The sequence below is a fragment of the Aethalodelphis obliquidens genome, unplaced genomic scaffold (genome assembly GCF_003676395.1).
Source record: "Aethalodelphis obliquidens isolate GAN/ISIS:26980383/991018 unplaced genomic scaffold, ASM367639v1 scaffold11, whole genome shotgun sequence".
Taxonomy (NCBI): Eukaryota; Metazoa; Chordata; class Mammalia; order Artiodactyla; family Delphinidae; genus Aethalodelphis; species Aethalodelphis obliquidens.
The window spans coordinates 21,106,665-21,134,607 of record NW_020837955.1 but is presented as its reverse complement, the minus strand read 5'-3'; positions in this window follow the sequence as shown (position 1 = coordinate 21,134,607).

Genomic DNA, 27,943 nt, shown 5'->3' with positions numbered 1-27,943 from the left:
AATTGTTAAAACTTGCACAGGATTTTAATAGCATAGATTTGGGCCACATATTTTGGGTAATTCTTCAGGTTCCTCAGTATTTAGGATAGTTAAGAGCATCTTAAACAACTTTCCCAAATGCCATAGCAAAAAGAAGCAAACAAAAGATCTGTATCCTAGTCCTGATTCTACCGTAACTACCTTCAGTAACTTATTTAGTTTATTTGGTTCTCAATTTTCTCACTTGGATCATCATTATTTGATCTCTAAGACCTCTTTGAGCTCCAAGATTTTATGATATTAATGTTAGAACTATGCCCAGTTTTAACTAAAATTAGCCTCAAAGAGTCTAGCGTCTTCTGAGAATGTTTAATTTCTTCATAGTACTTGTAAAAATTAGGTGTCTGTGTGGTCTTCACAGTGAGTGAGCTACATTTGAGTCTGTGTGAATCACCCTCAACCTTTGTAAATGTAAATATCTCTTCTTACGGTCAAAGTATTTTGTAGAATTACACATCATGATACTTGTACTTTTGGAATCAATTGATTGAAAAATTAGGCAATTCTGGAGGGCTACTTTGACTCCAATAACATTAAAAATGAACTTGTGCTTTATTATTCACAACAGCATCTACACATATTTAGAGAATACTATTACTTATTATGCATCTATATTTGGAGAAAACTATAACTTATTATTAGGTATATGTGAGGATGCTTTCAACTCCAATAACCATATTGACTTAAGTGATAAGGAAGTCTATGCTCGTACATGCAAGGGATCCAGAGGTAGGGTGGCTCCAGGACTGTTTATTCAGGTGCTCAAGTGTTGGCATTGAGGAGCAAGGATGTTTTCAATTCTCGTCACCTCACTGTGGAGATTTGACTCTTGTGGCTGTAGTGCTTTAGCAGTACCCAGATAACAATGTCCTGAAAAAGAAAAGAGTTGTCTCTCTTTTGTCTCCTTAGAAGCAGTAAGTCCCTGGACAGGCTTTCTTCATGTACCAATGGCCAGGAATGGATCATAGTTTCTTCAATAAATCCATCACAAACAAGGGCAATGGATTAAGATGAAGTTTGGGGAAGAAATAGGGAGGTAACCACCATGACAACTATAACAGGTAATACATTCTCAGTCAACAGTGTGCCATGCACAGAGCTGTGGTAATAACCCTACGTGTACTGCCCACTTCTGGAAATGCTTGGTCCATTCCTCTCTATAAGACCAAAGTCCTTGAACACTCATCACACTATTAATGATTTGTATACCTCTATGGGGAAAAAATGAAATTAATAGTTCTGAAGTAAATCACCCTAACTTGTGTGTGCATCTTTCCTAGAGGACAAATCTCAAATATTTCAACAAATATAGTACTATGTACTGCTTTCTTACTAGTTAATGTAAAAGAAAAACAAAATAGCAAAAATCTGCCCACTGAACCAGTCTCAAATGAGATCACAGAGGTTATGGTTAGATATCATCACTGCCAATCATTTCTGCCACAAGAGTGGTAATAAAAGAAGTCAGAACATTTTTTTTTTTGAAGCAGTCACCTGATAGCAGGCAAAACCCAATGCATCTACTCCCAGTCAAAAAGTGGGTATTCCAGAACATCTAGGCAAAAAAAGAAGAAATCTCATTAGCCGGGAGCTGAAACACATATGAAGAAAAATTTGATTTTAAGTATTGTATTGGGAAGATAATAAAGGAACAATGGACCACCCTTTGATTGCCTAAGTCTCTTGGTGTCCTAAAATTCCCACTCTATTTTTTTTTTAACTTTAGGGTTTCCACATGTGCCTGGAATGTAAAAGCTGAAATAAGCATACTAGCAACAATAAAAATCCAGATGAAATACAAATCATAAATTTGCTTCAACCTCTCAATGCTGAGTTTGCAGGGCAATCAAGCAGCCTGAAATTAAGGAAAAGCAGGGCTTTCTCCCAGGATATGGGATACAAGTACTGGTCACCTGTAGCAGCACACAAGGGAAAGACCCAATCACCTTATAAGGAAGTAAGAAAAATTCAAGTAAAATTTTAATCAGTTTCAAAAGTCTTTTTTCAAGACTTTTTCCCAGGACATAAGACAAACCTCAACAAATTTAAGGGAATTGCAATCATACCAAGTATGTTCTCTGACCACAACATAATTAAGCTAGAAATTAATAACAGAAAATATTTGGAAAATCCCCCCAATATTTTAAAATTAAATTACTCATGTGTCAAAAAGGAAGTCACAAGGGAAATTAAAAGCTATCTTAAATGAAATGAAAATACAATATATCAAAATTTGTAGGATGTAGCACATACTTAGAAAGAATATTTACTAGTAAAGTTTGTAATAGATGAGAAGAAATATCTCAAATCAATTATCTAAGCTTCCATCTTAAGAGACAATAAACAAGGAATTCCCTGGAGGTCCAGTGGTTAGGACTTGGCGCTTTCACTGCTGAGGGCCCAGGTTCAATCCCTGGTTGAGGAACTAAGATCCCGCAGACCTCTCGGCACAGCCAGAAAAAACAAAAACAAAAACAAGAAAACTAGAATCAAGCAGAAGGGAGGAAATAATAAAAGAGCAGAAATGAATGAAACTGAGAATGTAATAACAATAGAGACATCTGGTTTCTAGTTCTGCATGTGAGGAGTCATCATCCTTGGATTCCTAAGAGAGGGGAGGACACAGGGCAAACCACTGCCCGCAAGATTGGAGAGGCAGACAGGTGAACACAGGGAGTCGAGGCTTACTGGAGCAGAGACTCATGAGAAGAAACTACCCCAGGAACCAGTGCTGGTGTAGGAAAACCTGAACTGTAACCAACCAACTGCTAGAGACTCAGTGTGGACAGCTCTGAGAGTTGAAAACTCCAGGGGTACCCAGTCAAAGGGGTCCCCACAATACTGTGAGATTAACCTCCAGGAGCTTGACCACATTCCCACAGTAAATATTGGAGAAAAATCCCTTCTTGCTTCTGGTAGGAGGAGGACAAAAGGAACCATGTTAAAATACACCAGAGCACTCTGTTCTCAACAAGGCCCAACCTCAGGGAAAACTAGTTAACTAGAGTCTAACCTCCTGGAGTATTTTTATGAGCCTAACTGACCTGGGGAAGGGAAATACCCAACTCCAACCAACTCCAGCTATTCTGTCCCACCTAAATGGGGAGAAAAAATCCACATTTGTAAAGTTCACAGTCCAAAGGCATAGGCTTTAAGACTGACACTCAGTCACAGGACTAAAGAATGCTCCCCCTCCCCCATACCTCACCACCACGTTCCTAGAGGCCTATTTACAGCAGTTCCTTTCACCTGGTACATCATGTCCAGCTAGCAATAAAAAATTAGAAGGCATACCAAAAGGCAAAAAAACACAATTTGTAGAATCAGACAAGCATTAAAACCAGATATGGCAGGGATTTTGGAATTATCAGACTGGGAATTTAAAACTACTATGATTAATATGCTACTGGCTCTAATGGATAAAGTAGACAGGATGCAAGAACAGATGGGCAATGTAGGCAGAGAGATGGAAATATTAAGAAAGAACCAAAAAGAAATCCTAGATTTTTTTTTTAAGTCATAAAAGAAATAAAGAATGCCTTTGACAGGCTTATTAGTAGACTAGACACAGCTGAGAAAAGAATCTCTGGGCTAGAGGATATAACAATAGACTTCTCAGAAATAGAAAAGCGAAGAGAACAAAGACTGAAAAATATAGGTCTGTGAGACTATTACAAAAAGTATAACATATATCTGACGGGGATACCAGAAGGATAAGAAAGAGAGAAAGCAGAAGAAATATTTAAAGCAATAATGGCTGAGAATGTCCCCAAATTCATATCAGACACCAAACCCCAGATCGAGGAGGCTCAGAGAACACCAAGCAGGATAAATGCCAAAAAAACTCCACATAGGCATATCATTTTCAAACTACAGAAAATAAAAGATAAAGAAAAAATGCTGAAAGAAGTCAAAAGAAAAGAATACCTTACCTATAGAGGAACAAAGATAAGAATTGTATCTGACTTCTCAGAAACCATGCAATGAGTGGAGTGAAATATTTAACGTGTTGAGAGAAAAAACCCACGAACCTATAGTTCTGTACCCTCTGAAATTATCCTTCAAAAGTGCAAGAGAAATAAAGAATTTCTTAGACAAACAAAAATTGAGGGACTGAATTGCCAATAGACCTGCCTTCCAAGAAATGTTAGAAGTTCCTTAGAGAGAAGAAAAATGATAAAGGTGAAAAAATGGGTCTACATAAAGTAAGGAAGAGCATGAAAAAAGGAATAAGGGAAGGTAAAATAAAAACTTCTGGAACTTTCTGACACCTCAATCCAGATGAAAACCTTGCTTCTTTGAACCTTACCCGAAACCACCCAGCCCACACCAAAACCCTATAGAATGCCTCACCTGACCGCCCTTCTATTGAGATGACTCGTGGTCCCCTGTGGTGTGTGAACAGCCTTTTACAACTCTTTAAACTACAGGCTGAATAATGGCCCCCAAGACATCCAAGTACTGCTTCCTGGACCCTGTGAAGATGTTATCTTATATGGCAAAAAGGATTCCATAGCTGTGAGGGAGTTACGGATTTTAAAATGGGAAGCGTAGCCTAGATTATCCAGGTGGGTCCAATGATGTAATCACAAGCGTCCTTATAAGAGGGAGGCAGGGGGAGCTACTACTCACTACTGCAGAGGTGGAAGGCGGAGTGGTGACTGAGGCAAAATGTTATACTTTTGGCTATCAAGATGGAAGAACATCCAGGAACCAAGGGCTGCAAATAATATAGCTCTAGTAACTGGAAAAAGCAAGGAAATGAATTCTTCCCTAAAGCCTCCAGAGGGAGAGCAGCCCAGCCGACATCATGATTTCTGGCCAGTAAAACCGACTTCGGATTTCTGACATCCAGAACTGTAAGTGCATAAATGTGTATTGTTTTAATTCACCAAGTTTGTGGTACTTTGTTACAGTAGCCGTAGGAAACTAATGCACTCATCTCTTATAAGCCTATAAAGCTCTCAGTTTCCCTCTATAGAATGATATAGCTGTCTACTCAGATTTTTTTTTTTTTTTTTTTTGCGGTACGCGGGCCTCTCACTGCTACGGCCTCTCCCGTTGCGGAGCACAGGCTCCGGACGCGCAGGCCCAGCGGCCACGGCCCACGGGCCCAGCCGCTCTGCGGCATGCGGGATCCCCCCGGACCAGGGCACGAACCCGTGTCCCCTGCATCGGCAGGCGGACTCCCAACCACTGTGCCACCAGGGAAGCCCTGTCTACTCAGATTTTCATTTATTGTGTCTTCATTTTCATTTAGTTCCAAAAAAAACTTTTTTATTTACTTTATTTTTTTACTTGATTGTTGTGTTATTTAAAATTGTGTGGTATAATTTCCAAACACTTAGGAATTTTCTAGATACCTTTTAGATACTGGTTCTTTTTTTCTGTTTTTAATCTTTTTGTGAGGTGTGGTTGATATGTTTCAGGTGTTATGTTTCAGGTTGATATGTTTCAGGTGTACAACATAGCAATTCACAATTTTTAAAAGTTATACTCCACTTATCATTATTATAAAATATTGGCTATATTCCCTGTGTTGTACAATATATCCTTGTAGCTTAATTTCACAGAGTAGTTTGTACCTCTTAATCCCCTACCTCTATCTTGCCCCTCCCTGCTTCTTTCTCCCTACGGGTAACCACTAGTTTGTTCTCAATTATATACTGATTAATTTAACACTTCTGTGGTCAGAGAATATATTCTATAAGTTATGTATTTCAGTATGGTTTGAAATTTATTGAGATTTGTTTTATGGCTTAGCATATGGTTTCTTTTGATGAAACGTCTTTGTGTACTTAAACTGAATGTGTTTTCTGTTATTGTTAGGCATAATGTTCTATAAATGCCAATTAAGTCATGCCAATTAAGTCATGTTGGTTAACTTGACAAGTTTTTCAAATATCTATATCCTGAGAGACTGTTTCCTGTTCTATCAATTATTAAAAGAGAAGTGTTAAAATAACCATGGTTACGGGTTTATGTCTACTTAGTACCAATTTTTATTTATTTTGAAGCCACTAATTGCATATAAATAGTCTTTCATAACTTCTTAAATAGTTGACTAGTTTTTTATTCTGAAATGACCTTTATATCTAGTATGTCTCATGGTCTGGAAGTATACTTTGAGATACTAAAAAATGCAGAAGTTTTCTCAGGAAAAAACCCTTGTTTCTCTTATTCTTAATTGATTTGATATATAACAGTTCAAAATAATACCAAAAATGTATTCAATTATGGATGCTTATCCATTGTGTGCGTGTGTATACACACTTATGTATGCTTATATAAGTTAAATGAAAGACAGCAATGATGCAAGGGACAGGAGAGAGGAGTTAGGATTATTTTGTTGTTATAAGGTACTCGTACTTCCCATGAAGTGGTATAGCATTATCTGAAAGTGGACTTTAGTTGTAAATGTATATGGCAAACTCTAGGGCAACCACTAAATAAAGTTAAAAAAGAAATATAACCAATATACTAAGAAAGGAGAGAAACTGGAATCATAAAATACTTATTTAAAATCACAAAGAGCAGAAAGAGTGGAAGACAAAAATAGAAACAAAGAACAAGGGTAACAAATAGAAAACAGTAACAAATATTATAGGTATTAATCCAACTATATTAATAATGACTTTGAATGTCAATGATCTAAATACACCAGTTAAAATACAGATTGTCAGAGTGGATCAAAACACAAGACCAACGGTATGTTGTCTATAAGAAACCCACTTTCAATATAAAGATGCATATAGATTAAAAGTATGGATGAAAACTAGACAATTGAGAAAAATATAACATGCTAACACGAATCTAAAGAAAGCCAAAATAGCTATATTCATTTCAGACAGAGTAGACAAAGCAAGGAAAATTATCAGGGGTACAGAAGAGCATTATAAAATGATAGAGGTCAATTCTAGAAAAAGGCATGACAATTCTTAATGTGTATACACCTAACAGAACATCAAACTTCATGAAGCAAGCATTAATAGAATTGCAAAGAGAAACAGGTGAATCAACTATCATAGCTGGAGACGTCAGCATTCCTCTATCAGAAATGGACAGATCCAGCAGGCAGAAAACCAGTAAGGACATAACTGAACCCAACAACACCATTGATCAGCTGGATATAATTGACATCTATAGACTACTTCATCCAAAAACAACAAAATACACATTTTTTTCAAGCTCACATGGAACATTCACCAAGATAGACAACATTCTGGGCCATAAAATACACCTAAACACATTTAAAATAGAAATCATATAATGTCTGCTCTCAATGACAGTGGAATTAAACTAGAAATCAGTAACAGAAAGATAACTGGAAAATCCCAAAATACATGGAAATTAAATGACATGCTTCTAAATAACACATGAGTCAAAGAAGAAATCTCAAGACACATTTTAAAATATTTAAACTAGGTGAAAATGAAAACACAAGTTACCAAAATTTGATGTATACAGTGAAAGCAGTGTTTGAGGGAAATTTATAACATTAAATGAATATATTAGGAAAGAAGAAAGACCTAAAATCAATTGTCTAAGTTTCCACCTTAGGAAACTAGAAAAAGAAGAGCAAATAAAATCCAAAGTAAGCAGAAAGATTTTTTTGGTGATGGCCATTCTGACCAGTGTGAGGTGATACCTCATTGTAGTTTTGACTTGCGTTTCTCTAAAAATTAGTGATGTTGAGCATCTTTTCATGTGTCTCTTGGCCATCTGTATGTCTTCCTTGGAGAAACGTCTATTTAGGTCTTCTGCCCATGTTTTGATTGGGTTTTTTTTTTTTGATATTGAGCTGCATGAGCTCTTTGTATATTTTGGAGATTAATCCCTTGTCAGTTGCTTCATTTGCAAATATTTTCTCCCATTCTGAGGGTTGTCTTTTCGTCTTGTTTATGGTTTCCTTTGCTGTGTAAAAGCTTTTAAGTTTAATTAGGTCCAGAGTGTGGAGGAAAGGGAACCCTCTTGCACTGTTGGTGGGAATGTAAATTGATGCAGTCATCATGGAGAACAGTATGGAGGTTCCTTAAAAAACTAAAAATAGAACTACCTTATGACCCAGCAGTCCCACTACTGGGCATATACCCAGAGAAAAACATAATTCGAAAAGACGCATGAACACCAATGTTCATTGCAGCACTATTTACAATAGCCAGGACATGGAAGTAACCTATATGTCCATCAACAGATGAATGGATAAAGAAAATATGGTACATATATACAATGGAATATTACTCAGCCATTAAAAGGAACAAAATTGGGTCATTTGTAGAGACGTGGATGGATCTAGAGACTGTCATACAGAGTGAAGTAAGTCAGAAAGAGAAAAACAAATATTGTATATTAATGCATATATGTGGAATCTGAAAAAATTGGTATAGACGATCTTATTTACAAAGCAGAAAAACAAATGTATGGATACCAAGGGGGAAGTGGGGGGGGGGATGAATTGGGAGATTGGGATTGACATATATACACTATTGATATTACGTATAAAATAGATAACTGATGAGAAACTACTGTATAGCACAAGGAACTCTGCTCAATGTTCTGTGATGACATAGATGGGAAGGAGGTCCAAGAAAGAGGAGATATATATATATGTATATGTATAGCTGATTCACTTTGCTGTACAGTAGAAACTAACACAACATTATAAAGCAACTATACTCCAATAAAAATTTTTTAAAAAATGATGAGTAGTCTCTAAGGGCTGGAAATGGGGGTGGACTACAGTGGAGCACAAGGGATTTGGGGGTGTGATGGAACTGTTCTGTATCTTGAATGTGGTGGTGGTTACATACCTATATGCATTTGTCAAAACTCATAGGACACTAAAAAATGGAATTTTACTGAATTTAAGTTAATCTGATTTACATCTGATTCTGGCAGATGGCAAAAATAAAGAAAAAAACCCAGGTCCTCCAAAACACAAGCTGGGAACCACAGGTGTAACAGTAATTCAAGAACTTTCAAATGCATGTTATAATCAGTGGAATAAGTCAACAAGTATGTCAGGCAATGAGACCTGATTTTCAGTGTGAGTCTATGTACGAGAGATAATACCCGTGAGGAAAAGAGTGGTAATCACCAACCAGATAATAGGGTTCGGTCTTCATCTTAATGAAGATAGTCCTTGTGTGGACATGTTTTGTGAGAGCCAAGCCCATCTTCTGAATCATGGCCTACAGTACAAGATAATTCTCATCACCTGATACAGACCTTGTAGATCTTTGGGCGAAAAGCCAATAAAACCCAGTAATAAATCCCACTGTCAGGTGGTTTTCTGCTGTTTTGTTAAATTGTTTTTCCTTGCTTCCCAGTAAGGATCAAGCCTAATACAAATTTTAAACAACTGGCCTACTTATATTCAAACACTGGAACACATCTTTGTCTATGAGCAGCATTGAGCTTTTCATCTCCTTGATGCTTCTGGCGTACCTCCCATGTCATTTCTAAGCAAATAAAGTGCAAATATCTTGGCTTCCTCAGTTCGTAGAGAGGCTTAACACCACCAAGGTGGGCAGGTCAACAATGCCAAATATAAGACTAGAAATCGCTTCCCTCTCAGACAAGGGGATTTTCGTTTCTTCCATGATTGCGGGAAGCTTTCGGAAAACCGGCATGTTTTTCTCTGATTATAAAAGGGTAGCATCTGCTAAGGCCAGCACTTCACATATTTGGTCCATTGCTGTCTTTTGATAAAACTAATCTATTAATGTTGAATTATCAGAAACAAGCTACAGATAACTTAGTAGGGCATGTGTTAGACGTAACACATGGTGGTTTTTCACTAATTAAATGTATTACCTACTGGTGATAAATTCTAATATCCTATTGTCTTAATATCTAAATTCTTCAAGACAGAAAAGTAAATCATTTTTTTAAACCTCCCATTCATAATGTGTTAGGTCATGAACACGGAACAAAATGGGGATTGGGAAGAACCCATACCAAAAGGAGACAACTTTTTTTTTTTTTATCCTCCATTGAAATGTAAGCTCTACCAGGTGGACTTCAGAGGAAGATAACTTGGCGGGGAAGGTGCTGTGGTCAGTGGTTGGTTTGGAAAACTCTAAGCATCATCCTAGGCACTGTCCTCTCTCTCATCCAAGAGCAATCACTAGGTGCCTTGTCTTGTCCCAGCCTCACTGATACGGCCCCTGCCCCCCGGGTTCCTTTCCTGTTTCATCTTTGCCTTGCTAAACTTTAGGCTCTTATTATCTTTCACCTAAACTATAGCTGCCATGGTGTTCTGATCAGCCCCCCTATCTCATCTCTGTCTTTTCTGGTCCACTCTACACTGTCACCAGATTCATATTTGTTCGGCCCAGTTCCCATCATTTCATTTTTGACTTCCCACAACTCCCCTTCACCCATGGAACAACGCAGACCCTCCTCAGACTGGCATTTCAGATTCCCCATGATCTGACTGGCACACCCTATACTTCCAACCTCTCCCCAGTTACTCTTTTTTTACAATATGTTTCACCATCCTCCACGCGAGCTCTACTCTCTCCTATGTTTATGCCTCTCATGCTGGACTCTGTGCTTGAAATTCCAGCTCTGCCTTCGGCTTCTTAGTACTGCTCATCCTTTGAAGTCCAGCTCAAATGACACCTCTTTCGTGAAGCATTGGCCGACGCCCCCAGCTGGAAGTGAATTCCCATAGTTCTTCATTCTCTTATGGTTTACAGTCTTCCTTGTATTGTAATTATTTGTATGTGTGGTGAATATAGCCATATATCTTTACATTGTCAATTCCTTGAGGGCAGGTTTTACAGCTCATCCTCAGTTGTATCTATACACCCAATGCCTTGCTCATGGTAGATTCTCAATAGGTATTTCTTTAGTCGTTCAGCAAATATGTGTGAGTTTTGAAAGGATAAATGTATGAATAGATCTGAAATTGGAAGAAAGGAAACCAGGGTGCTTTGTTATTATAATAAAGGCAGTTTGGGTACAAGTCAAGAACAGTGATAGACAAGAAAGGCCGATAGAGACATTAAGCTGACATGTGAAGGGCAGGAACTGGTACTATTTTTTTGCTGCATCTTTCCAAAAGCCAAATCTTTCCATAGACTGTGACGTATGCTGCTGTCATAATTGTTTACAGAGAAGTCTTATTATCCAGAAGCACCTGCTAACCAAAGAGAAGGTAGGTGGAAATACGGTCCTCTAGCCTTAGAAAAGTAGTCACAAAGAGAAAAAAATAATTATTGTATCATTTTTATTTTAATGTATAAGAATTCTTTTTTTTTAAATCAGTGGAGTTACTGTCAACAAAAGAGCTAAATCAATGATTGTAGATACTGAAATTATCTCACTAAATAGAAAATTTTCTTCTCTCACCTCAGCAACTTCACTTCATATTGTTTCTTAGGAATGCAAGGCAAATGTGTCCCAAAGCTTCAGGATCCCCAGATGAAAGTATCATAAAAACACCATATCACACCATATCACCATATCACATATCATATGATACTGTTTTATGAGAGGAGGGTCACAGAATAGGTAGAAATCCATCTATAGGGTTCACTCTTTTAAACCAAAGAGAAATCAACATTCATGCAGATTGATGAGGTAGTGACTAGCCATTTGACAAAAACACTCACCCTGATCACCAAAAACTGGATTTACACATCACTTTTCAGAAACTCATCAGCCATGTAAAACGGGGGCCACCTTTACTCTTGTCACTCAGCCAGGGATGAGAGTCTAGACACCAGGTGCCAATCTGGGCTACATGTAAACAGACATTTTTTTCTCCCCAACCTATTTAAAAGTCAGTAGATAATTTGGGCAGGGTGAATATTTTTCTAGTTACCTCTTAAGGAAATTTTCTTTCTGATGCATCAAAAATTGATTAAATATGACTCATCAACACAGCTCCAAATGGGGCAGGGAACAAGAAACACCTTTCCGGTGTCTTAGTCACTGCTATCTCCTATATCTTGCTCTTCATTTTAGCAAGAATTTTGTTGTTTCTTGGTTTAATTTAAAACATTTAAAAGACAATTCTCTAGTACCAAGCATATTGTAGGAGCTTATTATATGAATGCTGGGTGAACATAAGGTTTCTTTCACTCCATGTACCAAGATAATGTCTTATTGTAAATGAGTTTGCTAAGCACAATAAACTATGAGGCTTGAGTAACTAGAATATAAGCACTTGAATTCTTTTAATTTTCTTCTCCCCCAAAGTGCCTACTACAGGACTCTGTAAACAGTACTCACACATGCACTCATATGAACACATGGGAACATGCACGAACATCACACACACACACACACACACATACATACATACACACAGGCTTAGTAGCTATTGAGTTAGCTTAGAGGATCCTGGATTGGGGTTTATCGATTTATCTATCTAAACATTGGGGTTTATCTATTTCAGATCTGACTTTTCCATTGTCCCTGGAGAATACCACTACTATTACAAGAACCTAAGGGAAGGAAAAACCAGCCATGCTGATTCCCATGGTTGGTTAGCATGTTTGATTTTATATAGTAGTTATAGTTGAATAATAGATTCTATGGATGCCGAGTCCTAGTAGACAGATTTGTATCTTAAGTCATCAATAAATTATACCAACATAATGCTATAGACCGAAACTGTCCCCACCGTTCCAATGGTTTTAGTTCTTATTTAAGTTGTCATTCGCCCACAGCCTGATCTGTTTTGATACTATTTTCTTTCAATGCAAAGCTATGGGCATACTTATATTTTAATAATACACAAGGTGTTGGGAAACAAGGGTTCAAAAGTCAAGTGGGTTATAGGCTCTGCCACTGTATAAAAACCTCCCCGTCCTCCTCCTGTTTTTCATTACTCTCATACCACTACCACACTCAACACTTCTGATACTAGATGTGGGTTTTTTCCCCACACCAGCCAGTTGTGCTATGCCAGTCAGGTATCCAAGAATTCAATCAATACTGACACTCTACCTGGAGATAGCATCAGATCCCACAGGTTAAGGGCTCAGCCCCGCAAGACTGTTCCCCAACTTCAGGTGCCCATGGCAAGTAGTAGGTCCCCAGGTTACCTACAACTTCTGTCCAACTTGGCCACAAATTGGAGGTTTCCATTACCCTCTCCCCCTTGCATTTGATTATTTGCTAGAATAGCTCACAGAACTCAGGGAAGCACTTATTTACATTCACCAGTTTATTAAAAGATATAATAAAGGATACAGATGAACAGCCAGCCAGGTAAAGAGATGCATAGGGCAAGGTCTGGGAGGGTCCCAAGAGCAGGAGCTTCTGTCCCCGTGAAGTTGGGGGTGTGTCACCCTCCCAGTGTGTGGCTATGTTCACCAACCTGGAAGCTCACTGAATCCCATACTACTGGGGTTTTATGGCGGCTTCATCATGTAGGCATGATCAATCATTGACTTCATTTCCAGCTCCTTAACTATTTCTGGGGCCATATTACATGTAAGATCTTTGGCCCTGGTGACTCAGCCTCTCTGAATTTTACTCTTCTCAACTATAAAATAAAGATAATAATAGTATACACCTATTAGAGTTACTGTAGGGATTAAATAAGATGAAGTATGTAAAATATCTGGCACCTAATAGACCTTAGAAAAGATTAGTTTCAGTCTCTCTTCTTTCTTAATAATACAAACACTCAAGAGAGTGCCTGTATAGAGTTAATCCTTAATGTCTATTTAAAGACATCTGTCGGGGACTTCCCTGGTAGCGCAGTTGTTAAGAATCTGTCTGCCAATGCAAGGGACATGGGTCTGAGCCCTGGTCTGGGAAGATCCCACATGCTGCAGAGCAACTAAGCCCATGTGCCACAACTACTGAAGCCCACGAGCCTAGAGCCCGTGCTCCGCAACAAGAGAAGCCACCGCAGTGAGAAGCCCCCGCACAGCAACTAGAGAAAGCCCCTGCGCTGCATCGAAGACACAACACAGCCAAAAATAAATAAATAAAAAGACATTTGTCAGTACCAAAACACGCCTCCCTACCACAGCTCTTGAGGTCTTGTGTGATCTAGCCGCTGCCTATCTCTCCAGCTTCTCTTTCGCTGCCACCCTCTCTTCCATTTGGTGTACTTAAATATATTGGCCTCATCACTCTTCCTTTATAGTAGTTATCACATTCTTAATTGTACATTGGTACACACTTGCTTATTATGTAGATAATTTGTTATGAATTGTCTCTCCTCAAAATTCAGATGTTGAAACCTAGCCCCTAATACCTGAGAATGTGATAGTATTTGGAGATATGGCCTTATAAGAAGCAATTAAGTTTAAATGAGGCTGTTGGGTGAGCCCTAATCCAATCTGACTGGTGTCCCTATAGGAAGAGGAGATTAGGACACACAGAGAGACCAGGGATGCACATGCACAGAGAGGGCCACGCAAAGACAGCAAGAAGATGGCCATCTGCGAGCAAAGAGCGGCCTCAGGATAAGCCAAACCTGCCAGTACCTTGATCTTGGACTTCTAGCCTCCAGAATTGTGAGACAATTAATATGTGTTGTTTAAGCTGTTAAAAAACAAAACAAAATTACACTGAGTAAATTTGAAGATCTAATTTGTTTTATTCAATGTTGAATCAGGCAGCATCCCATCCAGTAAATAGAAAGTTTCTCCTGGGGATTGTACAAAATGGAACATTTTTATAGGCAGAAGGAAGGTGGGGCAAGTATGTTATTAGCTTGGAAAAAAATAAATTGTTCCAGGCAGGGTCATTTCCTACTGGGGGGAAAATGGCCAGGGTCTCATTATGCAGATTACCTCACTAGGGTTGATAAGGACATTTCAGATTGCATGTTTAAAGATCACGTTCCTGGGAGACGTGGAAATTGCAGTAAGTCTTGTTTTGCTGTTGTGGGGGCAGATGACTCCGTTTGGGGCTTGTTACATCTTTTTAACAAATCCCCCTTTTGATAAACTCTCAGCCCAACTGAGAGACATGATCAAAATTTAAGGAATTAGCGACACTCTTGGCTACCACTCCGTAGTTCTTGCAGCTTTGTTGATCTTGGGTGTGGTATCCAGAGGACATGATATTTTGTTTAATCCCTGTGACATTCACGGGTCACAATCTCAGGTTTATAATCCTCAAACTGGTCATTCTCTCATTCCTTTTTAATTTTTTTAAAACATCTTTATTGGAGTATAATTGCTTTACAAGGGTGTGTTAGTTTCTGCTGTATAACAAAGTGAGTCAGCTATACATATACATATATCCCCATATCTCCTCCCTCTTGCATCTCCCTCCCACCCTCCCTATCCCACCCCTCTAGGTGGTCACAAAGCACTGAGCTGATCTCCCTGTGCTATGCGGGTGCTTCCCACTAGCTATCTATTTTACATTTGGTGGTGTATATATGTCCATGCCACTCTCTCACTTCATCCCAGCTTACCCTTCTCCCTCCCCGTGTCCTCAAGTCCATTCTCCACGTCTGTGTCTTTATTCCTGTCTTGCCCCTAGGTTCTTTAGAACTTTTTTTTTTTTTTTTAGATTCCATATATATGTGTTAGCATACAGTATTTGTTTTTCTCTTTCTGACTTACTTCACTCTGTATGACAGACTCTAGGTCCATCCACCTCACTACAAATAACTCAATTTCGTTTCTTTTTATGGCTAATATTCCATTGTATATATATGCCACATCTTCTTTATCCATTCATCTGTTGATGGACACTTAGGTTGCTTCCATGTCCTGGCTATTGTAGATAGAGCTGCAATGAACATTGTGGTACATGACTCTTTTTGAATTATGGTTTTCTCTGGGTATATACCCAGTAGTGGGATTGCTGGGTCATGTGGTAGTTCTATTTTTAGTTTTTTAAGGAACCTCTATACTGTTCTCCACAGTGGCTGTATCAATTTACATTCCCACCAACAGTGCAAGAGGGTTCCCTTTTCTCCACACCCTCTCCAGCATTTATTGTTTGTAGATTTTTTGATGATGGCCATTCTGACTGGTGTGAGGTGATACCTCAGTAGTTTTGATTTGCATTTCTCTAATGATTAGTGACACTGAGCATTCTTTCATGTGTTTGTTGGCCATCTGTATATCTTCTTTGGAGAAATGTCTATGTATGTCTTCTGCCCATTTTTGGATTGGGTTGTTTGTTTTTTTGATATTGAGTGCTTGTAAATTTTAGAGATTAATCCTTTGTCAGTTGCTTCGTTTGCAAATATTTTCTCCCATTCTGAGTGTTATCTTTTCGTCTTATTTATGGTTTCCTTTGCTGTGCAAAAGCTTTTAAGATTCATTAGGTCCCATTTGTTTATTTTTGTTTTTATTTCCATTTCTCTAGGAGGTAGGTCAAAAAGGATCTTGCTGTGATTTATGTCATAGAGTGTTCTGCCTATGTTTTCCTCTAAGAGTTTTATAGTGTCTGGCCTTACATTTAAGTCTTTAATCCATTTTGAGTTTATTTTTGTGTATGGTGTTAGGGAGTGTTCTAATTTCATTCTTTTACATGTAGCTGTACAGTTTTCCCAGAACCACTTATTGAAGAGACTATCTTTTCTCCATTATATATTCTTGCCTTCTTTATCAAAAATAAGGTGGCCGTGTGTGTATGGGTTTATCTCTGGGCTTTCTATCCTGTTCCAATGATCTATATTTCTGTTTTTGTGCCAGTACCATATTGTCTTGATTATTGTAGCTTTGTAGTATAGTCTGAAGTCAGGGAGCCTGATTCCTCCAGCTCCAGTTTTCTTTCTCAAGATTGCTTTTGCTATTTGGGGTCTTTTGTGTTTCCATACAAATTGCGCAATTTTTTGTTCTAGTTCTGTGAAAAATGCCATTGGTAGTTTGACAGGGATTGCATTGAATCTATAGATTGCTTTGGGTAGTATAGTCATTTTCACAATGTTGATTCTTCCAATCCAAAAACATGGTATATCTCTCCATCTGTTTGTATCATCTTTAATTTCTTTCACCAATGTCTTATAGTTTTCTGCATACAGGACTTTTTTCTCCTTAGGTAGGTTTATTCCTAGGTATTTTATTCTTTTCATTGCAATGGTAAATGAGAGTGTTTCCTTAATTTCTCTTTTAGATTTTTCATCATTAGTGTATAGGAATGCAAGAGATTTCTGTGCATTAATTTTGTATCCTGCAACTTTACCAGATTCATTGATTAGCTCTAGTAGTTTTCTGGTAGCATCTTTAGGATTTTCTATGTATAGTATCATGTCATCTGCAAACAGTGACAGTTTTACTTCTTTTACAATTCGGACTCCTTTTATTTCTTTTTCTTCTCTGATTGCTGTGGCTAAAACTTCCAAAACTATGTTGAATAATAGTGGTGAGAGTGGGCAACCTTGTCTTGTTCCTGATCTTAGTGGAAATGGTTTCAGTTTTTCACCATTGAGAACAATATTGGCTATGGGTTTGTCATATATGGCCTTTATTATGTTGAGGTAAGTTCCCTCTGTGCCTACTTTCTGGAGGATTTTTATCATTAAGTGGGTGTTGAATTTTGTTGAAAGCTTTTTCTGCATCTATTGAGATGATCATGTTTTTTCCTTCAATTTGTTAATATGGTGTATCACATTGATTGATTTACATATATTGAAGAATCCTTGCATTCCTAGGATAAACCCCACTTGATCGTGGTGTATGATCCTTTTAATGTGCTGTTGGAATCTGTTTGCTAGTAGTTTGTTGAGGATTTTTGCATCTGTGTTCATCAGTGATGTTGGCCTGTAGTTTTCTTTCTTTGTAACATCTTTGGTTTTGGTATCAGGGTGATGGTGGCCTCGTAGAATGAGTTTGCAAGTGTTCCTCCCTCTGCTACATTTTGGAAGAGTTTGAGAAGGATAGGTGTTAGCTCTTCTCTAAATGTTTGGTAGAATTCACCTGTGAAGCCATCTGGTCCTGGGCTTTTATTTGTTGGAAGATTTTTAATCAGTCTCAATTTCAGTGGTGATCTATCTGTTTATATTTTCTATTTCTTCCTGGTTCAGTCTTGGAAGGTTGTGCATTTCTAAGAATTTGTCCATTTCTTCCAGGTTGTCCATTTTATTGGCATAGAGTTGCTTGTAGTAATCTCATGATCTTTTGTATTTCTGCAGTGTCAGTTGTTACTTCTCCTTTTTTATTTCTAATTCTATTGATTTGAGTCTTCTCCCTTTTTTTCTTGATGAGTCTGGCTAATGGTTTATCAGTTTTGTTTATTTTCTCAAAGAACCAGCTTTTAGTTTTATTGATCTTTGCTATCATTTCCTTCATTTCTTTTTCATTTATTTCTGATCTGATCTTTATGATTTCTTGCCTTCTGCTAACTTTGGGTTTTTCTTGTTCTTCTTTCTCTAATTGCTTTAGGTGTAAGGTTAGGTTGTTTATTTGAGATGTTTTTTATTTCTTGAGGTAGGACTGTATTGCTATAAACTTCCCTCTTAGAACTGTTTTTGCTGCATCCCATAGGTTTTGGGTCATCGTGTTTTCATTGTCATTTGTTTCTAGGTATTTTTTGATTTCCTCTTTGATTTCTTCAGTGATCTCTTGGTTATTTAGTAGCATATTGTTCAGCCTCCATGTGTTCGTATTTTTAAAGATTTTTTCCTGTAATTGATATCTAGTCTCATAGTGTTGTGGTAGGAAAATATACTTGATACGATTTCAATTTTCTTAAATTTACCAAGGCTTGATTTGTGACCCAAGATATGATCTATCCTGGAGAATGTTCCATGAGCACTTGAGAAGAAAGTGTATTCTGTTGTTTTTTGATGGAATGTCCTATAAGTATCAGTTAAGTCCATCTTGTTTAATGTGTCATTTAAAGCTTGTGTTTCCTTATTTATTTTCCTTTTAGATGATCTGTCCAGTGGTGAAAGTGGGGTGTTAAAGTCCCCTACTATGATTGTGTTACTGTTGATTTCCCATTTTATGGCTCTTACCATTTGCCTTATGTACTGACATGCTCCTATGTTGGGTGCATAAACATTTACAATTGTTATATCTTCTTGGATTGACCCCTTGATCATTCTGTAGTGTCCTTCTTTGTATCTTGTAATAGTCTTTATTTTAAAGTCTATTTTGTCTGATATGAAAATTGCTACTCCAGCTTTCTTTTGATTTCCATTTGCATGGAATGTCTTTTGCCATCCCATCACTTTCAGTCTCTATGTGTCCCTAGGTCTGAAATGAGTCTCTTGTAGACAGCATACATATATACAGGTTTTGTTTTTGTATCCATTTAGCTACTCTGTGTCTTTTGGTTGGAGCATTTAATCCATTTACATTTAAGGTAGTTATTGATATGTGTGTTCCTAATACCATTTTCTTAATTGTTTTGGGTTTGGTATTGTAGGTCTTTTCCTTCTCTTGTGTTTCCTGCCTAGAGAAGTTCCTTTAGCATTTGTTGTAAAGCTGATTTGGTGGTGCTGAATTCTCTTAGCTTTTGCTTGTCTGTAAAGGTTTTAATTTCTCTGTCAAATCTGAATGAGATCCTTGCTGGGTAGAGTAATTTGGTTGTAGGTTTTTCCCTTTCATCACTAAATATGTCATGCCACTCCCTTCTGGCTTGCAGAGTTTGTGCTGAAAGATCAGCTGTTAACCTTATGGGGATTCCCTTGTATGTTATTTGTTGTTTTTCTCTTGCTGCTTTTTAATATTTTTCTTTGTATTTAATTTTTGATTGTTTGATTAATATGTGTCTTGGCATATTTCTCCTTGGATTTATCCAAGGAGACTCTCTGTGCTTTGTATGGGACTCTCTGTGCTTCCTGGACTTGATTAACTACTTTCTTTCCCATATTAGGGAAGTTTTCAACTATAATCTCTTCAAATATTTTCTCAGTCCCTTTCTTTTTCTCTTCTTCTTCTGGGACCCCTATAATTCGATTGTTGGTGCATTTAATGTTGTCCCTGAGACTGTCCTCAATTTGTTTCATTCTTTTTTCTTTATTCTGCTCTGCAGTAGTTATTTCCACTGTTTTATCTTCCAGGTCACTTATCCGTTCTTCTGCCTCAGTTATTCTGCTATTGATTCCTTCTAGAGAATTTTTAATTTCACTTATTGTGTTCATCACTGTTTGTTTGCTCTTTAGTTCTTTTAGGTCCTTGTTAAACGTTTCTTGTATTTTCTCCATTCTATTTCCAAGATTTTGGATCATCTTTACTGTCATTACTCTGAATTCTTTTTCAAGTAGACTGCCTATCTCCTCTTCATTTGTTTGGTCTGGTGGGTTTTTACCTTGCTCGTTCATCTGCTGAGTGTTTCTGTCTTCTCATTTTGCTTAATTTACTGTGTTTGGGGTCTCCTTTTCTCACGCTGCAAGTTCGTAGTTCCTGTTGTTTTTGGTGTCTGCCCCCAGTGGGTAAGGTTGGTTCAGTGGGTTGAGTAGGCTTCCTGGTGGAGGGGGCTAGTGCCTGTGTTCTGGTGGTTGAGGCTGGATCTTGTCTTTCTGGTGGGCAGGACCAGTCTGGTGGTGTGTTTTGGGGTGTCTGTGACCTTATTATGACTTTAGGCAGCCTCTCTGCTAATGGGTGGCGTTGTTTTCCTGTCTTGCTAGTTTTTTGGCATAGGGTGTCCAGCACTGGAGCTTGCTGGTCATTGAGTGGAGCTGGGTGTTAGCATTGAGATGGAGATCTCTGGGAGAGCTTTCACCACTTGATATTATGTAAAGCCAGAGGTCTCTGGTGGACCAATGTCCTGAACTCTGCTCTCCCACCTCAGAGGCACAGGCCTGACACCTGGCTGGAGCACAAAGACCCTGTCAGCCACACGGTTCAGAAGAAAAGGGAGGAAAAAAGAAAGAAAGAAAAATAAAATAAAGTAAATTAAAGTTATTAAAATAAAAAATAATTATTAAAAAAAATTTTTTTAATGGACAGACATAACCCTAGGACAAATGGTAAAAGCAAAGCTATACAGACAAAATCACACAAAGAAGCATAAACATACACACAAAAAGAGGAAAAGGAAAAAAAAATATATATCATTGCTCCCAAAGTCTACCACCTCAATTTTGGGATGATTCGTTGTCTATTCAGGTATTCCACAGATGCAGGGTACATCAAGTTGATTGTGGAGATTTAATCCGCTGCTCCTGAGGCTGCTGGGAGAGGTTTCCCTTTCTCTTTGTTTGCACAGCTCCTGGGTGTCAGCTTTGGATTTGGTCCCACCTCTGCGTGTAGGTCACCTGAGGGCGTCTTGTTCCTGCCCAGACAGGACGGGGTTGAAGGAGCGGCTGATTCGGAGGCTCTGGCTCACTCAGGCAGTGGAGGGAGGGAGGGGTACGGATGCGGGGGGAGCCTGCAGCAGCAGAGGCCAGTGTGACGTTGCACCAGCCTGAGGCGCGCCGTGCGTTCTCCCAGGGAAGTTGTCCCTGGATCACGGGACCCTGGCATTGGCGGCCTGCGCAGGATCCCAGGAGGGGAGGTGTGGATAGTGACCTGTGCTCGCATACAGGCTTCTTGGTGGCTGCAGCAGCAGCTTAGCGTTTCATGCCCGTCTCTGGGGTCCGCGCTGATAGCAGCGGCTCGCGCCTGTCTCTGGAGCTCGTTTAGGCGGTGCTTTGAATCCCCTCTCCTCGCGCACCCCAAAACAATGGTCTCTCGCCTCTTTGGCAGTTCCAGACTTTTTACCGGACTCCCTCCCGGCTATCTGTGGCTCACTAGCCCCCTTCAGGCTGTGTTCAGGCCGCCAACCCCAGTCCTCTCCCTGTGGTCTGACCTCCGAAGCCCGAGCCTCAGCTCCCAGCCCCCGCCCGCCCTGGTGGGTGAGCAGACAAGTGTCTCAGGCTGATGAGTGCTGGTCGGCACCGATCCTCTGTGAGGGAATCTCTCTGCTTGCCCTCTGCACCCCTATTGCTGTGCTCTCCTCCGTGGCTCTGAAGCTTCCCCCTGCCACCCCACCCCCACTGTCTCCACCAGTGAAGGGGCTTCCTAATGTGTGGAAACCTTTCCTCCTTCACAGCTCCCTCCCAGAGGTGCAGGGCCTGTTCCTATTCTTTTGTTTCTGTTTTTCCTTTTTTCTTTTGCCCTACCCAGGTACGTGGGGAGTTTATTGCCTTTTGGGAAGTCTGAAGTCTTCTGCTAGCTTTCAGTAGGTGTTCTGTAGGAGTTATTCCATATGCAGATGTATTTCTGATGTATTTGTGGGGAGGAAGGTGATCTCCACGTCTTACTCTTCTGCCATCTTGAAGGTCTCCTTATTCCTTTTTTTGATGTTCCAGTCTTAGGGAGATCATTTGCTTGGCAGTTAGTGGCTGGAAACATGTATTTAAAGCTTTTGAGAGGATACAATGCACCAGGGAGATTTTTATAATAACTATAAGCAGATCAGTTCCCAATATTTGGAGTGCACTTGGGAATGCACCAGGGAGATTTTTATAATAACTATAAGCAGATCAGTTCCCAATATTTGGAGTGCACTTGGGAGCCATGATCCCCAAGACCAAAGCCAATCAGAATCAAATAAGTCAAAAAAAGACCCCATCAAAGGACTCATCTTCTAAAACCAAGTGGCTTACTCAGTGACCTTATGTATCTGAGTTTCAACTTCCCCAAAAGTGTTAATCCAGGTGCAGCAGGTAGTGTTGGCCACAGCCCAGACACCTCCTTAATCAGTTAAAAGATAATCAAGGAGTATTCTATTAATAAGAACAACCTTGGTCAGAGGGTCCAAAGACTTTTGCTGGGCAGGTAATGGCTTAGCAATAGAATCTGCATTATCATCAAGGGTTAAGGAGAAGTTTCAGGAAGATGGAGGGAGGAGAGAAATAGGTGATGGAGATTAAGAGGTACAAAATAAATGAATCACAAGTATGAAATGCTCAGTGTGGGGAATATAGTCAATAACTATATAAAACATTTGTATAGTGACATTGTAACTAGACTTATGGTGATCATTTTGAAATGCGTAGAAATATTGAATCACTATGTTGTGTACTAGGAACTAACATAATCAATCATATTTCAAAGCAAACTCATAAAAAGAGATCAGATTTGTAGTTACTAGAGGTGAGGAGTGGGAGAAGGGGGAAATGAATGAAGGCAGTCAAAAGGTATAAACTTTCAGTTAAAAATAAGTACTACAGATGTAATGTACAGCAAGATAAATATAATTAACACTGCTGTATGTTACATATGAAAATTGTTGAGAGTAAATCCTAGGAGTTCTCATCACAAGGAAAAAATATTTTCTTCTATTTCTTTAATTTTATAGCTATATGAGATGATGGATGTTTACTAACGTTAGTGTGGTAGTCATTTCATGCTGTATGAAGGTCAAGTCATTATGCTATACATCTTTTTTTTAATTGGAGTGTAATTGATTTACAATGTTGTGTTAGTTTCTGCTGTACAGCGAAGTGAATCAGTTACATGTATACATATATCCCCTCCCTCTTGGACCTCCCTGACCCTCCCCCCATCCCACCCATCTAGGTCTTCACAGAGCACCGAGCTGAGCTCCCTGTGCTATACAGCAGGTTCCCACTAGCTATCTATTTTACACATGGTAGTGTATTTATGTCAAATCTATACAGTGCTGTGTGTCAATTATATCTCAATAGAGTTGAGATATAAAGAGTTGAGAAAAAAGAGTTAAGGAGAGGTTTCTGATCATAGTCTCATTCACATCTACTCCTAATCAGGGAACTAGGGCTCTGCTAAAGGCAGTGAACCATGAATCATAAAAAACAACTCCTGGTCAGTCCTTTCCAGAATAGTTAGGGACATGGTTAGATAACACAGGAAGCATTGTTCACCGGTGCACCAGCCATCTAGGCACTCATAGGTCCAAGGAGAATCATAACCACCACAGAAGAAGATAAATCCTGTTGGGGCACGAACTACTTCCACTAAGGAGGCACTGTTAATGGATTCATTTGTAAGAATTGTTGCATGTGCCCATTCAAGCCAGGGGTCAGTGAAATTTCTCTTAGCCTGAAATAAAAGTTGCTCTAAATTCCAGGGATTACTCCCCTTATCAACGGCCTGGGAGATACAGATGAGGGTGTATGCCAGAGTAAAAGAAAGGTCAATGCCAGAGTAAAGGAAAGATAAGAAAGCGTTTCGTGTTTAGTTAAAGTAGGTCTTGATCCATCATTTTGGGTGGAAGCAGTCTACCTCAATGGCAGCTCCTCCTCTTCCTCGTCAATTAGATTTGAAGGTCTCTAGCCTTTGTACAGAACCAGATGTCAGCGGTAGCCCTTTCATCTGTGTGATGTGTGTCTGAGGCTCAAGTCCTGAAGTTCGGCTGCCGTCTGGGTAGTGAGGAGGACCTGGTACAGTCCCTTTCAAAGGAGATTGAAGGGCCATCTTTTGTTGTGTGATTTCAAAGCAGAAGGGTGGGAGAAAATGTGAAACATTTCTTGTGGCCGTATATTTGAGGAAACTAGAAGAATTCAGGATTCAGTCTAGTTTACATTTATATAACAAAACCTCAAAGATAATTAACAAGGCTAGAATCTAATATCTATAAAGGTACAAACATAATTCTTCTCTCTACATTTTTTCCCGAACATAATCTCAGTAAAACTAATTTGTTTATATTAAATTTGGCCTGATTGTTTATATAAGTGCCGCAAGGGAAGACTACAACCCAACCAGAAAATGTACATGCAACAACAAGAACATATTGATAACCCATACGAAACGACAATTGGACAAAGTCCAGGTACAGACACGCAAAGGGCCCAGAGGAGGAGTTCTGAGGCCTCTGGAGACAAAAAAAAATTTTCCTATAGTGGGTTAAGAAATTTGCAAACAAAAAATGGGGCTTGCCAGAGAGCCGGGAAGAACCAAGCCACCATCTTGATTTTCCCATAGCCCTGTCTGTTCCTTTTTTTTCTTTCTTGAATTTTATTTTATTTATTTTTGTATACAGCAGGTTCTTATTAGTTATCCATTTTATACATATTAGTGCATATATGTCAACCCCAATCTCTCAATTCATCACACCACTGCCCTCCCCAACTACTTTACCCCCTTGGTGTCCATAAGTTTGTTCTCTACATCTGTGCCTCTATTTCTGCCCTGAAAACCAGTTCATCTGTACCATTTTCCTAGGTTCCACATATATGCGTTAATATATGATATTGGTTTTTCTTTTTCTGACTTGCTTCACTCTGTATGACAGTCTCTAGATCCATCCACATCTCTACAAATGACCCAATTTTGTTCCTTTTAATGGCTGAGTAATATTCCATTGTATATATGTACCACATCTTCTTTATCCATTCGTCTGCCGATGGGCATTTAGGTTGCTTCCATGACTTGGCTATTGTAAATAGTGCTGCAATGAATATTGGGGTGCATGTGTCTTTTTGAATTATGGTTTTCTCTGTGTATATGCCCAGTAGTGAGATTGCTGGGTCATATGGTAATTCTATTTTTAGTTTTTTAAGGAACCTCCATACTGTTCTCCATAGTGGCTGTATCAATTTACATTCCTACCAACAGTGCAAGAGGGTTCCCTTTTCTCCACACCCTCTCCAGCACTTGTTGTTTGTAGATTTTCTGATGATGCCCATTCCAACTGGTGTGAGGTGATACCTCACTGTAGTTTTGACTTGCATTTCTCTAATAATTAGTGATGTTGAGCAGTGTTTCATGTGCTTCTGGGCCATCTGTATGTCTTCTTTGGAGAAATGTCTAGTTAGGTCTTCTGCCCATTTTTGGATTGGGTTGTTTGTTTTTTAATATTGAGCTGCATGAGCTGTTTATATATTTTGGAGATTAATTTACAGCCATTGTTTACCCATCTTAATGTCTCTGATTCAGGAGCAGATTGTTGCCATGTTACAAGGACATCAGAATGTCAAAGTCGGGTGATGAGGGGTCATTTTTTGCAGAAGCAGAATGGGCTTCATCCACATGTGCCACAGTCTTTATAGATTCTATTGCTCCTGCTCTTGCGTGAAAGTCAGCCAGGGCATTTCCCTGATACTCATGTTCAGTCCTTTTAGTGTGAGCCTCCATTTTGATAACAGACAACATTTTATAGCAGGACACATCAGACTTCCAGGAATTTTACATAATTTCTGGAACACTTATAACATCTATCTATGCAGACAAAACATGAACAAGGCTTAATGTTACTTCCTATTTAGCAATACTTCTCATGTAATTTAATGTATCAAGTAAGCCTAATTAGTCTAAGAAATATTTTGGAACGTTCCAGGGGCCCTCTGGAAAAATCCCAAAGTCTTTTCCAGGTCAAAAAGACTTCATTTTTGGAACTTGATTTTGGAAGATTTGTTGAAGATATCAAAAGGTTTGGACACTTGACTAAATACGATCACAGATCAGTATGAAAAATACTTAATTATCTAGTTAGCAGATGAAAGAAAAGTTCTAGTTTTACATAAATACACTATGATGTCAAATCTTAATTTTGAAAACGCTTATAGTAACAATGGGATTTTAGTCAGCTTGATTACACAAGGTAAAATCTTTTTTTCCCTCTTTCTTTCTGTAGACATTTAGTCTGTCCTTCATTTTCTTCCCTTCCATTCTGTAATAACCAGAAATTCTAGTTTAGACAAAATTACTCTCACTTCCCTTAACAAAAATCCATCTTCAGTCTTCATAGTTTTCTTAGCCAAAAACACACAACTACTTTCTTTGCATATGGAGGTGTTTCATTTTTTGTTTCAGTAGCTTTAATTACATTAGTATTCTAAACCTTTAGAAACTTTATTTCTAGTGAAAATTTAAGAAGTAAACAATCATAGACTGTCTCTTATACCAGTGTTCTTTAGTTCGACAAATTCATGAATACATTTCATTATTTCTAGAAACATGTGCTTCTTCCCAGTACAATCTTTCAATGTGACAAAAGACATGTTTTCTAAGAGAACCAAATTTATCTTTAGTTTCTCTAAAAAGAAGCCTAAAATAGATAAACCTATGTTCAATAATTAATGTTTCAGTTTTTTTTTAATTTGGACTCTAGATATTCAATGAGTTCCCATCATTTACCTTAATTTAGCAAAACTCTAAGGTTTCAAATTACCAAAAACATTTTAGTCGCTAGTTTTAAGTACATATACCATAAAATATAATTGTTGTTAAAAAGTTTATCTGTAAACTCTTATCCAATTACACCTATCTAAATCATATGCTCCTAAAAGTGGTTTATATTATCTACAAAAACTTCATCATACCTATTTTTCTTGCTGACAAATTTGTAAATCAAGGTAGAATAAAAGTGTTATATTTAATGCTGGTAACTCTAAAGACATGTCTGTTTTAATTAAACCAACCAACAAACTAGATTTTATTTATAAAAGATTAACCTTAGATCACGTGAACTTAAAAAAAAATTGGGTTAGTCTCTATATTCTGAGAGTTGTGGAATACCCAACCCTTAATTTATATAAGCACTTGACTTTTAACCCAATTAAATACAGCTCTTTTACAAATTAAGTTTAGCAACAGCAGCCAGAGGTAAAAAAAATCACACATCTATAACATACATATATAGATACACATAGATGCAAATAGAAATCTTATAGCTACTAATATTTGTGGAGAAGACACTTAATTTTTTTTTTAATCTGCCCAATTTCTTCCTCCTTTTTTTCTGATGAGAAGCATTTGCATTTCAAAGAATGGCTCTTAGGTCCTAGAGAAAATGAGGGTAGAAAAGGCACAGAGAAGGTGTCCAGGTTTTCTCCAAGATGGAGTTTGGGGATTATATTTGCAGGACAATTCTGTTTCTAATATCCCAATATTTACAACTATTTTGAGATGAATAGAGGAAGTTTGGGGATTGACAAAAAAAGAACTGATGCACCCACCCACCTATTGTTGGAATGTCTCCTTCCCTCTGGATACATTTAGCTAAGGGGAGAACCCCCCAAAAAAAAACTCCTAGCAGACCCTGAATAACAGCTTCCAATTTGGCCACATTTCTGATCATAAAGTTATTAAATCCTTTCAAATATCTT